At 36.6% G+C, this 16,771-nt stretch overlaps 1 pseudogene; it reads right to left on the bottom strand.

The window, feature by feature from the left end:
* Window positions 1-13,831: 13,831 nt before the first annotated feature.
* LOC103737501 lies at window positions 13,832-14,142 on the bottom strand (annotated as a pseudogene).
* Between the last annotated feature and the right edge of the window lie 2,629 nt (window positions 14,143-16,771).

Here is a 16,771-nt window from a genome sequence, read left to right as displayed (position 1 = left end):
AATAGATATAAAAATGTGAATGCTCATGATTAAGTGAATGTTTATGTAACAACTTAATTACACACATAGAACACGTATCATGCAATATTCTGATGAAGGACTGAACTCCAATTGATGTTACACAGATAGTACCAGGACTTTAGCACATGGTTTGAGCATGTATTAAAATATACATGAATGCCATGGTATCTACAATTTAATGACACATGTGATAGTCACCGTTTGTTATATTCATTTACACTGTTGTCTAGTTAGAAACAGTTTACAGATTGTCAGGGATATCTTTTGTTATGAAAGCATGGTTAAGTGAAGAAATTAACATTTCTCAAATCTGGGTTTTAAGAAGGAAATCCTCTTCTGTCAGTTTTTCTTTCTCATCTTTGTGCTGGATCAATTTTCCTATTGATTATGCTAATGTGCATTGCATCAGACATGCCACCCAGAGGCTGTACTGTCTAGAACTCAAAGTCTGTTAAGGGGATGTGCATGGATTTCTTATCACCCTGCTTAGTTTGGCCTTTCTACAGCATTTTTGTCAGTCTCTGGAGGAGAATGTTTTCAGAGCCAGTTCAGACTTTATTTAAGTCAACAGTTAATTATCACATATCATAAGAAGCTCTGCCATTAGGGGCTTAAGAACTTAAATACCTTGGAGAGATTCTTAAAGATGGAAAAATGGTTTTCTTTAAGGTTTTTAAAGATGTAAAAGTCTATAGGGAATATTTTGTTAGCCATATATAGAATGAGAGCTCAATAAACTAACTTCTTAAAAGATGTAAAAAGAAATGCTGAAAGGAATTTGCTTATTGCTAAGAGAGGGGGATTTTTTGTACATCATATTCAGGAAGTTTTACTTTGAAAGTTAACTCTTAATCCTAAATCCGGTGTTCTCCTTACAATATCATGAAATCTGCTTTACAAAAGTCTCATTGTATACTGTGAATTATAGAATCAAATTACTAAGTATCCCTAAATACATAAATAAATAAAGAATGTTACCACTGGCTATGTATACATGTCATCATGTATCTTGTTCAAAAATCCCAGTCTAAGACAGCAAACTGGCTTTTAGTAAGGTTTCTCTTTCCAGGCTTGCAAAGCAATTTATCATTTCTGTTCAAAACTACTAAACTCCAAGAATTGATTTTGTTTTCATCTGGGTCTTAGAAGAATTAGTTTTGAATGAAGAAAACAGAACTAAGAAATAACTTAGAATTTAAAACATGATGAGTGCCAGAGCAGCTGACCTTATGTCCCATGGGCTATCTACACCATCCGGATTTCCTCTGAAACTCATGTCAGCATGGTTTTCTCAAGATATTTCAGTGTATACTCATTCTTACTTCTGTCATCTAAAAAATTAAATTCCATAACATCATCATAATATCATCTGCATTGATCTTCAGTTTTGTCGTTACTCTCTGCTAGTTATAAATGACTACAAGTTTGTACTTTTAAAATGATTCACTTATGCATTAACTTATGGGTATGTTTAACAGTTAGAAATTTTAGAAGTGTATCCTGGGTCAGTTTCTAAACATAGCATATTCCTACCCATAATGATCAAAGCATTACAATTTATTATAAGCCATCATTTAGCACACACCTTGGTAATTATATTAGTTGTTTTTCTTACTGTGAGAAAATACTTGACCAAAGCAACTTGAGGAGGGGAGGGTTTACTTTGGATTATAGTTCAAGGATGCAGTTCATCAGACAGGAAAAGCAAGTCAGGAGAGTGAGGCAGCTGGTTCGAGCACATCCTCAGTAAGGAAGGAGAGAGATGAATGCTGGTGCTTAGCTCTCTTTTTCTTTTTTACCCAATCTAGGATGCTAGCCCATTGAATGATTCCACCCACAGTTAGAGTGATTCTAAGTTAATGCAGTCTAGAAACTTGCTCAAAGACATCCCCTGAGGTTTGTCTCCTAAGTGACCGTAGATCCTATTGTGCTGATAATCAATATTCACTATCACAGTGATCAAATGTTAGTGGGGAAGTGATACCCTTAAGAACTCAGAAAATCTAGGTCATTCATGCTAGGTCTTTCTCTCAGCATTGTCATAGAGCTGTGACTGTATGTTCCATGAAACCAAAATATGAAATTGTACGAATGTTTCTATGATATATCTGCTTTGAGACTAAATAGTGTAGGTAGAAGTAATGCATTACTGTGTCTTATAATTTGAGCACAGTTGATCATCTTGTATGGATTCAGAAATGAGCACTCCTATTTAGAGATGTGATTACTTGGCTTGAATGATTGAAAAAAGATGTTTTTAAGAAAAGAAGAGTAAGTTAAGCAAAACTCCAAGAAGATGGTGTTAGTTTTAAGTCGACTAAAATGTTACCATGGCTAGTATGGGGTGGGGGGGGCAACACATTGACTTAGGTAATGAGAACATACAATGCCGTATTAAAATTGGGCAGGTTTCTAGGGATTTGGGGTTGTAGATTGCCTTGCAGCTTGAAAACTTGGTGAAATTATTCATTTGAGAAAGATGCAGGAACAGTTGAGAAAGCAGGAAGATTGTGTCATGGTGCTCCACGGTATGCCTTTGTGATTTGTACACAAGTTGGTGGAAGTGCATTGAATCAAGAAAACTTAATTTTGACAGGTCTGATGTATAGTCTATTTTGGTTAACCAAAGGGAACACATACATTTACTACATTAGAGAAATTTCCATTATTTTTCTCTCAGCCATGAAAATCGATTTTGATGTGATTATGCTCAGAGACTGCTTGATGTGCCTCTGACAGGACAGAATGGATAGAGACAGTGGGTGGTGCAGCATGTGGGATACTGTGGTTGAACTGGACTCTGTGACAAACTGAAAAGAGCAGGATTCAAATATCAATTAGGATAATTTCCATGAAAATAGTCCGAAGATAAAATAATAACTATGCTATAATTTAAACATTAAGGACAACTATCTCAGTACATCAAATAAACATTTCATTTTTGCTATATAGTTTTTAGTGAAGTGCAAAGATAACTACTTGTACTCAAAACATTTCATTTCTTTATCTCTTTACCATGAATACTGAATTCTGACATGATATACAGAGCATTTATTTAAGAAATATTTATTGGCGTTTAAATTTAATAAAAAAACAGAAGGAATTACAGACAGTGGAGATATTGGCATCTCCATTTTTCTTCTTGTTCAGAGTTCTTCTCTTACTATTTATGGAACTATCCTTAGTTTCATTTATTAATATCAACGAATAGGGAGCACCCAAATGCAAGACCTTTTGTTGTGTATCTGGGATGCAATAATAGACAAAGCAAACAATAAGATGTGAGAGTTCTACCACAAACGAAACACAGTGTTTCATGAGAGCTTCTAAAATTATGCCTCATTTTATAGAGAGCTCAAAGATTTACTGAAGGATGTTACATGTAAATAAATTCAAAGAGGACAAACAGACACTATTCGTTCTTGGTAAGTCAGAAATGAGGGGTTGAGTGGATGGTGATCATCTACAGGGAGGGATGATAGCTGGAAAAAAAGATAGTATATTCAGGAATTAAGGGTGAGGGAATGCATGATTCAGGGAAACAAAGTACTGATGTTGTCTGTAATACTGAATATGAAAGGTGGACCGGGGGAGTGGTTTTACAAAGTTAAGTCAGAGTGGAATGATGATTATTTTACCCAGGGTCACAATCATTGGTGAAAACTATGAGAACAAGCTCCAAATTTTGTTTGAATGAGCAAGAGGTTCTTAGACATATTAAGAGGTATGTACATATAGATATGTGCATACATACGCATATATTTAGATTTGAATTTTATTGATATAAATCTAAGTATATGAAGAAATGGGTTGAATGAGAACCAGATTGAAAGCATTAAGAAAATTAGGTTCACATAACATAGTCAGAAATTTATGACATTCTAGACAGAAATATTGGGAAGGGGCTAGAGAAAACCAGTAGGTTGTTATGGATTCCAGTTTTGTGACTGTTCACTGTTTAGAAGATGAGCTGTGTGAATATGTATTTGATTGGGTTTGGGTATCTGAGGATGAGGCAAAACAAGAACAGTAAAATAACCATGCTTATAATGACCAAACTATTGGAGCCATTATACTTACAAGATTAAAGGTGATTCTCAGGCCTCCCCCCCTCCTCCTCCTTTTTTCCTCCTCCTCCTCCTCCTCCTCCCCCTCTGCCTCCTCCTCCTCCCCCCTCCTCCTCCCCCTCCTCCTCATCATTCTATATCTCTATGTGCATGTGCGTGTGCGTGTGTGTGTGCACACGCGCAGAAAGAGTGTGGCAAAGGGAGGGGAGAAAAGGAGAGAAGAGAGAATAAAGAAAAGAGAAAGACTGAGAGAAAAGGGAGAAAGGAATGGAGTGGGGAGGTTAGAGGTTGGAGGAAGGAGAGTCCAATATAAACCGAGACTGAAGTTACAGTCTCCTGGGGAATTGGCCATAGTAAGTATGCCACTGGAAACAGCAGAGGTTTGGTGGGGAGGCTTCACTCTCCGTTGTTGAGTATAGATCCTCAGAAATGACAGAAACAGATTTCTGATTGCTTTCTATTAGTAGAAAATTTCCAATTCATGGTTGTGGCTATTTATGCAAAAGTCATTGTTCAAGCAATGAAGATAAATTTTGAGAATCCTAGCAGGAAACACACTCTGTCATCTGAGGGCATCAAGAAAGGAGCAAAAATAAGTAAGTAGGCACCTTGGAGCTCCTTCTCTGAGACTCCCTATAGGGACCCCACCATCTTTGCTCTCATACTTCCCCAGGTCCCAGGGATCCTATCCTATCCCAGATCTACACACACCTAGTCTTGGCAGAGTGAGTCAATCCTTGCCATCTCAGCTCTCAGCCTAGCCTGGGTCTCAGGGATCATCCTCTACCCCAGACTTGCTGTTTGGAGCTCAATCCCTGAGATCTTTCTGTGTCCTGCCATGCCACCTGAGCTCTGTTTGCCTCATCACCCAGACCTAAGAACTCCCACCCTAACCTACCATTCAATTGGTTTACATAGCAGCTGCATCCCAACTTGCTGATTCAGGACCCTGTGCAGTCAATCCTGAACTCACAACTCAAAAATTGCATCTCTCTCATTTTATCAGGGTTCACATTTACTGTGTTTAGCTAGTCAGACCATCTCTACACTGTCCCTATCCATGCCTTGGGGCCTAGGCCTCCTCCTGTTAGTCCCTCCTGAGACTTCCAGGCTAGCCTGGCAAGTCAGATTGCACCCACTGGGTCTTGATTCCCCTGCTCTAGGATCAACTACATTCTCAAAGTTCCAGGCCTCACATTTATTCCTCTTAGCTTGTTGTATCCCCAAACAAATGTAATTTTTTACTATAGCCTAAATGTATATCTTTATATTTACAACAGTATACTTTTCACCACTTATCAGAAAACTTTCTTTTTGCAAAATATGGAGACTATTATAGAGTTATACAACTGCTCAAAAGCAAAGAATTAGTGTCTGTGAGATGCACAGCCCTATGTGACACATCTATAATACAACCTCAACACCCAAAGTTCAGAGAGCATAGCAGAACAGCGGGCAAAGAGACTATTAAAGCATCTCTCTCTGCTCCCGCCATCAAAACCTCCTCATGCAACATATTTTGCCAGGCCAGTTGTTGCAGTTCACAGGATTCACAATTGGGTAATGTTGATGCTCCTTTTTTTTTCTTCTATTACCATGTATAACAGCTTCTGGTGCTGTGAAAACTAGCCACTAGAGATGAGGCTTTGAAGTTAGTACCAGTTTGATTTCTTTGTTCTACAGCTAATGTATACAGTGTCTTCAGCAATAGGAACTTACCATGAAGTTCTGGTGGGCAACCAAGAGCAGGGGCAATGACCATCACTGCTTTGAGGGTCTATGGGACCCTGGTCACTAGGTTCAAGAGAGGAAATCCATTCCTAGCATTAGGGCTTTATTTTGTTAGCCTATGGCATCTAATAGGGTCAATGAACCCATGTTATAAGATAATGCCTTCTAATCACTTTTTATAGTGTATATCTAGATACTTTAAGTAGCTTCTACAGTGTTAGGTTTCCAGATGGCTTTTTCTAAAGGCCTTTAGTGCTCGTTATCCCTCCCCATGCTTCCTCCTCTGTCCTGCCCTCCCTTTCCCCACTCCTTTTAACACTTCCTATATTGTTATTCCCCTTCCCCTCTTTATAGCACTGCTTCTAACACCCCTCCCATCAAGCCTCCCCTCCTCCATGGCTGTTTATTACGTTCCTGACTTCTCTGGATTTTCAAATTGAAACATAGCATATCTTTTCAGAGCATCTTTGAAACTGGTTCTGTGCTGTTTGCCAGTGTTTCATCATTCTTCCCTCATAGGACACTCGCCTCCATGACGTTGAAATGATATTCTTACTTTAAAAAGGGAAAGCTGAAATTTGAACATTTGTGATTTATCTGAGATAATGAAATATCACATGCATGCTAGACTTACAGTTCTTTATTGTGTGCCTTTGGACCAATCGCTCTTTGCTTGTCTTTCATTTCTTACTCTAATGAGTTGTATATTACTATATCTTTGGTTTGAAGAAGAGGGAAGGTAATGAAGTATGTGTAACTTGAAGGCAGAAGGGAGGGCTATTTAAAGCAAGATGAAGGAAGGAAGGAGGGAAGGGGAGAGCAGTAGAGGGTGAGAACGGACAAATTATGATAGATGTGTCTGAAAATGTCACAATATAAACAATCACTTTATATAGTTTTAAAAATAATTTAAAATTTCTTAAAATATAAAATGTGTAGTATAATTGTTTTTAAATTTCAAAATAGGTGATGGAGAGATGGTTCAGTGGCTAAGAGTACGAGCTCCACCCACATGGAGGCTCACAACTGTCCACAACTGCAGTTCCAGGGGCTCTGACTCCCTGTTCTAAACTTTGCTTGTTTTTGCATGACATAGGACATATATGCACGCAAAACACTCAAACACATTGAATAAATAAAATTTGAGTGCAATAAATAATGTAAATAACTGAAAAGCAGCAGAAGAAGGGGGAGAAACAGATGAAGAGCTGATGAGGAGCAATGGAGGGTACAGAAACCGGTGAAGGAAGACACAGGAGCAAGAGGTCTGCCAAAGGCTATAGACAGCAACAACCTTTATTGGCATCACCAAAAAAAATCCAGTCCTGAAAAATGTGTGAACAAAAGTCACATGGAGATGCACGGAAATGAAATGTTGCCATAAAGAAAACTGAACAAAAGAAAATTCTGAAGAATGAATTCAGGCGAATGAACTACAACATGATACAGGGGTAGTGTGTAAGTCAGGAGAGTGGACTGACTTACTGAGTAACAACGACCTTAAGTTATTCTGGGAACTGGAGATTTAAGAGCACTGGATAATCCCAATGAGATACAGAGATTACTAAATAGGATTTTTTAAAGATTTATTTTATTTTTGTTTACGTATATATATATGTGTGTCTGTGTGTGATTATGAGGTGTTGGAGCCCCTGGAGCTGGAGTTACAGGCATTTTTCAGTTGTCTGATATGGGGGCAGTGAAGCAAACTCAACTCTTAACCCACTGATAAATCTCTCCAGTCTTAGTAAATTTAAGATTGATGCTGGTTGCAGAGTCATAGTTAAAGACTGAAAACATGGAAAGTCTGAGGTAAAATGTTGCAAAGGAATCTTAAACAAATGTCAAATGAAAGGCAGGTGAGAGGGCCAGCTCAGTATGAAAAAGTAACAGAAGATCTGAAGCCTGTGCAGGGATAGGAAACATCATCATATGATGACAAAACATTAGATTTATTAGAATTAACAAAAACAGTTCACTTCTATGTGCTTGCTAAACTATCTTAAGATTAAAAAAAAAGTCGATGCAGCTATTAAGGAAGAATGGATAAAACTAATAAAGCCTTCATCGTGTGACAAATTAGATACAAATATCTGTTTTGAGAGTTACAATTTAAATAACCAGTTAAATAGAATGCACAGAATATGATTATTTTATTTTAGAATTACTAGACATATGGAAAGCTAGTCTTAAATTTCAGAAACATTACAAAAACTTTAGACTATATTATAATATAGGTTTTGAAAGGTTTCAAAGATACAGTCAAAATAAAGATATTATCTGACCATAAGACTTATAAGTAGCAAAAAAGATACACAAATTCATATATGCTTCTAAATGATTTATATATTAATTTTTTAAATCGTATGCTATTGAGACTACTAGATACGAAAATTCTACACTAAGAAGGAAATTTAGGGTGATCATATTTCAACAGAAAATCTGAATGTTAATGAGCTGAGCATGCAATTAAAGAATGTGAGATAGCAATCGCAACATGAAAAGAAAGATAAGAAACCTAATAAACACATGAAAATTCAAAGTATTCAATTATTTTTAAAGCATATAAAAGTGGCCTTCATGAAGTCATTGATAAAATATACACATTTCCAAGAAACTTTAAATCTAAAAATAACAATATATTTAATAACAATAAAAATATAAGGTAAGAACAAATTCACAAACATTAAAAAGCTATCAAAGATTAGGAAAGTGTTGAGAATGAATTTCTATTGTGATAACTACATCTGACTCAGTGCGTTAGTAAAGCACAGGTATAGGACACTTATGTCAATATATGCAGACTGTGAATTGTGAATTTCACAGGTTGATTAAATGGTAGAATCAAATAGCCAGTAGACACAGCCTTCACACAGACTTAGAGTTTAAAGGAAATATCTGACTAAAGTAAATGTGATATAGCTAAGCATGTGTTACTGATTCTTTTAAACTATGTACATGTCCCTTATACTGCTTTCAACATTAGTTTACAAACAACTGATCTGGTTTAGACAAGTTAAATGACCTTTCCCTCAGTTACCCACACAGGAAGTGGAAGGATAAGAATTCATGTCTTGCTCCTTAGTCTCCTGCCTCCTGAATTCAAACTCTTCAACAGTGTTCAACACATTCCCACCTGAGCTGGATGAAGATTTGTAGACTGCGATCTACCAAGCAAGAGCTAGAAAAGGATGCCGTAGAAGAATGAAGTATTAGGAAAATTATGAAAAATAAACATTGAAAGGAGTTTAGGGCCAAGTTCTAAAGTCTGTCAATAACTAAAGGGTAAGGGAAAGAGAAAAAGAGGCTCACAAAGGAGTCGGAAAGATTGGGAGCAAAGTACAGGTAAGAAGTGAGAGTGTGGGAATAGATAAGTCCTAGGGAGAGGGCATTTCAAGAAAGAAGGAGCAGTCAATAGTGTCAGACCCTGCCAAGTGTTCAAGTAGATAAGGCCTGGAAATTATTTATTGGATTTAACTACAAGTCCATCATCACTGACATTGACAAGAGCAAGTTCAGCAGCACTGGGAAAACAGAATCCAGATTTTGGAAGGTTGTGGATTGAAAGAGAGAAACAGAAGCAGCAGAAGAATGCAGACTTCACTGCTGTGCTGCTTGGGACTAGGAGGAAGACATGTCAGTGACTGGAACAGAATATGAGGGTGATTTCTTTTTTCTTTTCTTTTCTTTTTTTCAAAAACTATGCACAAGTGCTGATTGGAAGCATATATTGTAGTAGATTTAAAATATACTTGAGGGAAGGAAAAATTTATTTGTGAAATATATCAGTGTGTCTGTTCTTCTAGAAAAACTATTGTCTAATTCTTTCACAATTCTATGAAAGAGACATATGTATGTCCCCACTCTGCAGTTGAATTAGGAACTTGTGGAGCATTCAGTGAGGAGCCTCTGTTCAAATCTAGGCTGTGATTTGTTCCATTAAGTGGTAATATTTGGAGAAGTAACAAGAAAACCCTGTGCAGAAAGAGGGATACTATTTAAAGAGGACATATTCAAATTTTTTTAGGCAAACAGGGTTTGAGAGTGAAAAAACTTGATTTCACCCATCTTTTTTCATTTCCAGGAATCTCTAGTTGCACAAAATAGCAGTGGTCTCTCTCTCTCTCTCTCTCTGTGTGTGTGTGTGTGTGTGATAGTGAATCCAGGTGGCATGTATGCATGATTATTGTTTTGCTCTGTGTTTCCTTTAGGGAGATGAAACCACAGGGACAGAGGGGTACGAGGGAGGTAGCAAGACTTGGTGTTTATATCTTGAGATACTCTTAAAAATGTAGAAAAAGCAGCTGTTACTAAGGAGAGAAAATGGAATTCTCTAGAAGGAGCCAAACTGCAGATAAGATCAGCTTGAAAGAATGGGATCTGGCAAATAGATGAGTTAGAATTCAGCTTTCGAACAAATATGAATGACTGATATGAAAAGGAAAGAATCAGAGATTGGTCATTAATAAGAAATCAAACAGATGAGAATTTCTTGGGAATGTAAGGATGGGATGTCTATAAGCATTGATCCTTAAGCACCCTTACTGAAATCACAAATAAGGTATAGACACATCTTGCCACTCAACTACTCTCCTCATTTTAAAACTATGGCAAGTTTTGAAATTTTATTTCATGTATTGTTCTGTTCAGAGACACGATGCCAGATAGACAAGGATGATTTTGTTTAGATCTTACCAGTCATTGCATAATATTTCACATCTATTTTTCACTATTAAATAATTATACACACATATGTATATGCTATGCAAAAACCACACATATGTATATGCTATGTAAAAACAGTCTATATTCAAAATGTTTGACAAGTGGTCAAATGCTCTTAAATATCTTTCAAAATGTTCATACAGTGTTTTTCTGTGAACATATAACTTATCAACTTTACTAATATAAAATAGAGTCACCCTTGAAGTCTTGAGATCTAGTCCATTTCATTATTTTATATTACTTCTTTAAAAACTACTAAGTAAAAATTGGTAGTATTTTCTTGAGGATTTTCAAATCAATAATCCTAAACAAAACTGTTATATGATATGCTTTTGTTTGCTATTTTTGAAGTTTAGGGATCAATGTGTTGTCAGTTTCAGAAAGTACTGTCTATGTTTCTAAAAAGTTTTAATAACAAAAGAATGATTTTTGATGTTTCCATAAAACCATCTAAATTGTCTTTCACTAGCAACATTTTTGGGGAAAATATAAGGTTTTTTTTTCAAAATTTCATAATTGTTACATGTTGGGGTTCTCCCCGGAGAGGACAATCAAGGCTCTCCAGAGAGACAGAACTGATTGCACATAGATATAGAAACTGACATAGATATATGAAAGGGGATTTATCAGGAGAACTGACTCGGGCCATTTTGAAGGCTGAGTCCCAGGAGAGGCACCTACCAGCTGGAGGTGCTGGGATGCTGGTAGTAGAGCTCTGTCCAAGTCCCAAGACTCAGAACTAAGATGGCTAATGGTGCAGTTTTCAGTCCAATGTCAAAGTCTGAGGACTCAAGGAAACAGTGCTGAACTATGGGGTTCAAAGATTGGAGAACAGCAACTTTGGATGGCAAGGAAGCTTCACAAGAGGAAAGGGAATTTTTCTCTGTTATTTTGTTGTATCTGGACACAGATGATTGGATGGTGTCCACTCATGCTGAGGAAGTCACCAACGCACATACCCATTTCCTTTGGAAACACCACAAACACTGTACCCAGAAATCCTGTACCTTCACACACACGGTACCAAAGGATCCACAGGAAGTCAAGGGAACACCCAAAGTCAGTCATCACACTTGTCTCCTGTGATTTTCATGTCAAAGTTAATTTTATTACTAAGTTCAGTTTTATATTCTAACCCATTTGCATTTTCAATTTTTAGTTTATGGCAGTTCTGTGTTAAAAAACAACATGCTTATAAATCTAATTCTTATTCCCAAATGCTTCATGGAAGGCATTTAATTCCTTCAAGTTCACTGTCTCAATTACTATTGCTAAGTTTGATTCCTCTATTTTTAATCATTCTTTATACTTATTTTTCTGCTCTGTTCTACATTTTTAATTCATAATCTTTTCTTCATAATAATTATTTCTTTTATTCAATTTACTCATTATTTTTGTTTAGATTTATCATGGATTCTTGATTTAAATATTTACTTTTTCATTTCTAGTATGTATTACTTAAAATATGAGTATTTAGATTAGTAAATTTCCTATAGGTGTATTGTATTAATGTAATATGAGGATTTCTCATTTACAGTGTAGCCCTGCTGCTATGAGAAATTTAATTTCAACATTGATCTCATATTTATGGTATTTTGTTTTCTGAACATTTGGAGGATGCTGTTTCTTATTAATATGAAATTTCAATCTGTATATTCAACCCAGAACAGGTTCCATCATCTTCTATTTCAGTCTTTTGATTTTTGCGTTAGCGGCCTACTTTATTCTTCTGACCTTGTGTTTTTCTTTTAATTGGGTCATAGGACCCCCCCTTGCCGTTCTGCCAGGCCTCTCCCTCTGCTTTTGCTCTTCTGTCCCTTGAACCCATAGTCCTCCCTTCTAAGACCACTTCATACTGCTGCTGTCCATTGAATGCTGAGCTTTTCTCCTTCCATACTCCGAAGAGGTAGTGCCTGTACTTCCCTCATGCCTATGTATTCCCCGAAGAGAGGAATCAAAGAATAGGAATTTTTTTTCTTCTTACCTCCTTTGGCTTCTTCTAAGAGAGGGTCTTGTTATAGAGCCACAACTGGCCTGGTTCTCACTGTGTACTTCAGGTTAGTCTCAGACTTATGTCAATTATCTGACCTCAGGCTTCTGAGTGCTGGGATTTTAGGCACATGCCATATGCCAGGCTTTGTTTTTGTTTTTAATCTATGGTCCCAATAGCAGATGTCAATAATGATTTATAAAGAATAAATGAATGAATGAATGAATGAATGAATAAATAAATAAATAAATAAATAGACATGCCTTATGCACCCTCTGGAAGTGACATTTTTCCCTTCAAAATATTTGCAATTGCTTAAATATTCATATATATATAACATTTTGTATCATCTATACATGATCTACATATGTAATTCATAACATCTATATGTGTATATATGTACTCTTACATCTACATTCATAGTCATACAGATGGTTTCCAACTTGTAATAATTCAGTTTCTACTCTTAGACTCTATGACATATTCAATAAAAATTCTATTTTAAAATTCCTGTTCTTTCTGTTCACCCAAGATGCCTAGTTCAGCTAATGGAGAATGACACTATTTCAAGTCATAGAACACAGGATGCTACAAATCACAGACTCTATATTGCCGTAGAAAGAACTCTTTTTTGGACTCTAGTCCTGGTGTTGTCACTAACTTTGGGAACTTACACTGAATCTTTAACTTTTAGTGCCTGATTCATCAACAAATAAATATAGATAGATCTAATAGAAAAGTTGGCACCATGGGGTGTCCAGTGATAACTAAATGAGTAAACTGGGGGATCAGCATGTACAGGTTGTTTTGGCAGACAGAAGAGAAGAAACGTGGACTACAAGGTAGAAATTCTGAACATACTGACTAATTACAGAAAAGAATGTTGAATATGGAAATGTGAACTATCACAGTTTTTTTACCTGACTTATTTATAAACTTACCTCTTTATTTATTTATTTTTTACTTTAGTCTGATTTGCTTCTTGCTTTCACTTTTTTATTTGTCTTGATATCTACATTTCCCTAGATCCAAAACAACGAGCAGGTTACAGATATCCTTGATGTTTAAGCTTTATTTTTGCAAGAAATCTTAAGAGTATTGTATTAAAATTGTTCTGTGGCCTTAACCAATATATCCAAGTTACAAGTGTGTAAATAAGTGTACAATTTATTGTGTTGCATTTTTTCTTTTGTTTTTGATTTTGTTTTGTTTTGTTGAGACAAAACAACACAATTGTGTTTCCCCACAGGGAATTTTTCTGCTTCGTTTGGTATTTTCCTCAGACAATACAGGAGTTTTAGAACTGGATCACTTGGCCTTTTCTCTTCTTGTCTCCTCCTGGTTCAAAATGCTTGCACCTCTTGCTGGCCAGCATCCTCTTGGTCCTGAGTTGGGCTCAACACACTAAGCCTCAGCACAGTATCTGTGGTTTTGGCCTTCTTTCGGAAAGCTGGCTTTGCCCACCATAGCCACTCTGCTTCTGGTCAGAGCGCCGTTCTCCTTGGGCACACAGCGGATCCTTGCCTTTCTATACTGGGTCACTTTGTGAGGCTGATGCTTGCCAAACTTCTTACAGAAAGTTGTTTGGGTTTTAGGTACATTGACCATCTTTGTAGTAGAGGAGTCTTACATGATGAAACGAGAGACCCAGAGCTCCACAGTTACAGCCTCCAGCCGCTGGCACTGAAGAGGGAAGGGATTCTCTGAAGCAAGATCTGTCAGATGGGGATATTTAGAGAGTACTAGTGTTGATATTCTTCCATAAACTCATCAATCCACTTATCTATGAAACTAATGTTCAATAAACTAATGTTTATTCATTTTCTTTTGTATGGCAGTGTGTTGTAGGGACTAAAGACTTAGTCCAAATTTTGTAGGACCTTACTTCTTGTGTGTTAATAGACAGCAAACATGTAAATACTGGTGTACAGGGATAGCTATAAATTTTGATTGATGCTAAAAGAGAAGAGCTAGCTCTTCTGACAAATGACCACGAGTGGCTATAATTTATATGGAATCCTCAATACAGGCCTTGTTAGAAACCATGTTGTTAATTGCAGGCTGTAGCTTCAACCCCAAGACAAGCAATTCTTTGAGAAATACTTAGCTCTTTTTGGCAAATACAGCATCTATTATCTTTTAGGCTAACTGGTAGTCTATTTTTTTTTCTTTTTGGGTGATTCATGAACTTTATATCTCACAAATAGGTTTGATGTGACTTGCTTTGGACATGTGTCAAAATATAATTTGTGTTTCCAAACTCAATATTAGAAAATCACATCAATTTTTTATCTTAATTTTATGTAGAACTTGTGTTTTTTCCCGAGAACAAGCAACTTGGCAATACATTTTTGATTAGTGTGTTAGTTTAGGTACCCAAAATAGCTACAATAGTTATGGATTTGAATTTCTGTGTGCTGTCCATTTTTGACGTTACTTCTATCTTCATAACAGTTCTGCAAAACAGAGAATGCTATCATATCATGGTTACAAACTGAACAAGACATCTTAGCACCTTCCCTTTCTAAGATCAACAGTGTAACAAATGAAATGCAAAATGTTGAACAATTATTTATCTACATTCTTAGCATATTGTCTTTCTGCTCTGTTCAGTGGTTAAACACTTCAAAATTTTGGGTCAGCTTTAGAAATGATTGTTGTAAGTCAAAATACATGCTGAAGTCCTAACTATTAGAACCTCAGAAGGGGACCTTACTAGGAAATGGCATCGCTGCAGGTGCAGTTATTTAAGGTGAGGTCACATTAGAGTAGCTGAGTTCTTAATCAGATCTTAGAAGACTAAATGAAGACACAGACTCATGCAGAAAACACTACAGGGCAATGGAGGTAGACGTCAATGTGCTGGTGTTGCAGCTGCACACCAAAGGACGCCAAGGATGCTCAGGAATCATCAGAAACCGGAAATATCAAGGAAAGTGTCTTCCCACAGGTTTCAGGGAGAGGGAAGGCCCTACTTTCTTTACGATCTGACTTTTTGTAGCAAATATAAATGAAAGAGAAAACACACTAGAGGAGGTTCCTTGAACCCAGCGGTGACTTCATAAGGATAGACACAAGTCAAGTGCTTCATTACCTGCTCCTTCCTCGCCAGCCTCCCCTTTTCCTAGCCTGGACCGTAGCAGCTGTGGATGCCTCTTTGGCCAGCTCAACTCTGCAGGAAGCAGCTTCAGTGCTGCTCTCTTTGGGAAGGGCTCCCTGTTGGGGAGGTTCTTCCCTGCAGTCTAAGTCAAAGCACTTGCACTTCCACATGAAGAGATCACTAAGGTTTGCTCAGACATTTTGGGGTCAACAGTACATTACTTTATGGGATTATATATTAATTTCCCCCATTCAAATATCATTTATTTGAATAGATCATTTATTAGCTGACTCTCACGGCCTATATTTTATCTCTTCCTGATGCTTTAACATTATTTTTTCTCTTCCCTTCCTTTCCCTCCCTTCTTCCTTCTATCCATCCCTCTCTTATTTTTTTTAAAAAAACATTATTTGTTTCTCACTCAAGATTTAATCCCAAGCATATTGATTAGTGGCTTGGCTCATAAAAACATCCTTAAGAAACAAGCTGACTCTCACGGCCTATATTTTATCTCTTCCTGATGCTTTAACATTATTTTTTCTCTTCCCTTCCTTTCCCTCCCTTCTTCCTTCTATCCATCCCTCTCTTATTTTTTTTAAAAAAACATTATTTGTTTCTCACTCAAGATTTAATCCCAAGCATATTGATTAGTGGCTTGGCTCATAAAAACATGCTTAAGAAACAGAGATTAAATAAGCTCGAATTTGCACCTACTTTAAGAGAACCATAAAACCATTTATGTTCCATGTAAACTATAAACTACCAGAAACATTACTTTATAGTAACTCAAATCATTAAGACCTTCAACAAATGTAAACAATCTAATAAAGAGTTATTTGCTCATATTAGCTATGAGATATAGTAAAGTCATTTTAGGATATTTTATGAATAACCAGATAAAATAAAACTTTGATAGGTCAATGCTAAGTTATTCACATAATAATGCTGTTCTCAGTGGAGGGAAAATGCTAAGTGAACAAGCAGTAATGTAGATAGGTTGGAAGTATGTAACTTATTTCAGTAGGATTCCTACCTGTGCTCTCCATGTATCTAAAGTTAATGTTCTGAAAATGTTTTAAAAGGCTGTCAAAAATGGTCCAAGGCACTGAATAGGTTAAAACCTCCTGACCTAGATTG

Source organism: Nannospalax galili, unplaced genomic scaffold (assembly GCF_000622305.1).
Source record: "Nannospalax galili isolate Female #2095 unplaced genomic scaffold, S.galili_v1.0 scaffold777, whole genome shotgun sequence".
NCBI classification, from domain to species: domain Eukaryota; kingdom Metazoa; phylum Chordata; class Mammalia; order Rodentia; family Spalacidae; genus Nannospalax; species Nannospalax galili.
The sequence above is the reverse complement of the archived record's forward strand: the minus strand, read 5'-3'. Positions and strand labels throughout refer to the sequence as shown.